Source organism: Pelmatolapia mariae, linkage group LG20 (assembly GCF_036321145.2).
Source record: "Pelmatolapia mariae isolate MD_Pm_ZW linkage group LG20, Pm_UMD_F_2, whole genome shotgun sequence".
In the NCBI taxonomy this organism is placed as follows: Eukaryota; Metazoa; Chordata; class Actinopteri; order Cichliformes; family Cichlidae; genus Pelmatolapia; species Pelmatolapia mariae.
This window is the reverse complement of record NC_086244.1, coordinates 35,901,118-35,902,367: the sequence shown is the minus strand read 5'-3', so window position 1 is coordinate 35,902,367 and position 1,250 is coordinate 35,901,118. Positions and strand designations below refer to the sequence as shown.

General features: G+C 50.6%; 1 protein-coding gene across 2 annotated transcripts in view; it reads right to left on the bottom strand.

Annotated features, from left to right (window-relative positions):
* tafa5l (TAFA chemokine like family member 5, like) overlaps positions 1–639 on the bottom strand; it is a 42,455-nt gene extending 41,816 nt beyond the window's left edge. The window contains exon 1 of one of the 2 annotated variants that reach the window (XM_063464417.1): positions 1–639. This exon is cut by the window's left edge and continues 24 nt beyond it. The gene's annotated coding sequence lies outside the window, so the exon portion shown is untranslated. The other variant, XM_063464418.1, reaches the window with a different exon arrangement.
* Between the last annotated feature and the right edge of the window lie 611 nt (positions 640–1,250).

Genomic DNA, 1,250 nt, shown 5'->3' with positions numbered 1-1,250 from the left:
AATTCAGCCGTTTCGTCCTCTTTCGTCCTCTGCGCTACGTACTGTTATTATTATTCCCAACCAACTTCAGCACCGACCCGAGCTCTGTGTCACTCTACAGAGAGACGCGCAAGTTATCCCATGCGGACATGACGATCATTCCGATCGGTACCCAAACTTGTCCGAAAACGCGACACTCCAGACTCTTAAAAAATAAATAAATCAAATCTAAAGGCGCAAATGCGTCACGCTGCCACACACGCACAGTCTGCATGTGCACGGCAGCGCTGCGAAATGTCAGAAGAGGAGCGGCGGGGTCTCACGCAGCGAGCAGCCTCTGGACAAACGCACTGTGCGCGTCAGCACGGCCGGTGCGGTGAAGTTGGGCACACTTGTCACCTGTATGAGCCTTTGGATGCGATCTGGAAGATTCTGAGCGACGGTGTCTTGCTGCTTTAAGTTCGAGGATAAGCACCGCTCCACGCCAAGTCAATGGTGCGGTTCCACCTGAGCGTGGTGAACCAACCTTATTCTACCCGGTCGGGTGCATTTGCATGCAGGCGACGCCGAAGAGGAGGTTTCCTCCTTTCACTCCATGGCAGAAATCGTGCTGCTGCTGCACCCTGACTTCCCTTCACTTACGACGTTTTCAAACGCTCTCTCTCTCCCTCCCTCGCGTGCGCGCGCGTTCTCTCACGCGCAAAAGATGTCCTAATTCCTTCCTCAAAGTGTGAAAAAACTTTGCGGTCCCCCGGCTATAAATCGCAAACTGTAGATGATGATGTTGCTTGTTTATACACACCAAAAGAAGACCAGTATGAGCCCACGGGGAGAAACAGAGCGGTCCCAGCTTAGCACATTCTGACACTTACTTTTCTCCCTGTCCTTATGCCCCGTTTTGGAGGTGGAAAACGCCCTTGAGGGCCTCATTGTCTGGGGACTATGGTTAACATTTAGCACACTGGCATTCCGGGAAAATGTGAGAGGTCTGCTTCTTGAGAGGACCGTGTTATAACATGTGCGTTGCCTCAGAGCTCTTTATGGCAGTATTATATACTGTCTAATATCATATCTCACAAGTCTCAAGCTGCACACACAGAGGCAGGTGTGTATAGATGTATGCGTGTATAGGAGAGAGAGAGGGAGAGAGAGTTAAACTCCTGCAGATGCCAGTTTATCTTCTGAAAGAGCACCATTTAAGACTCCCTTGCCATTCGAGGACCATTACTATAACTCACCTTCCATACACACACACGCACTCACCAGATTCC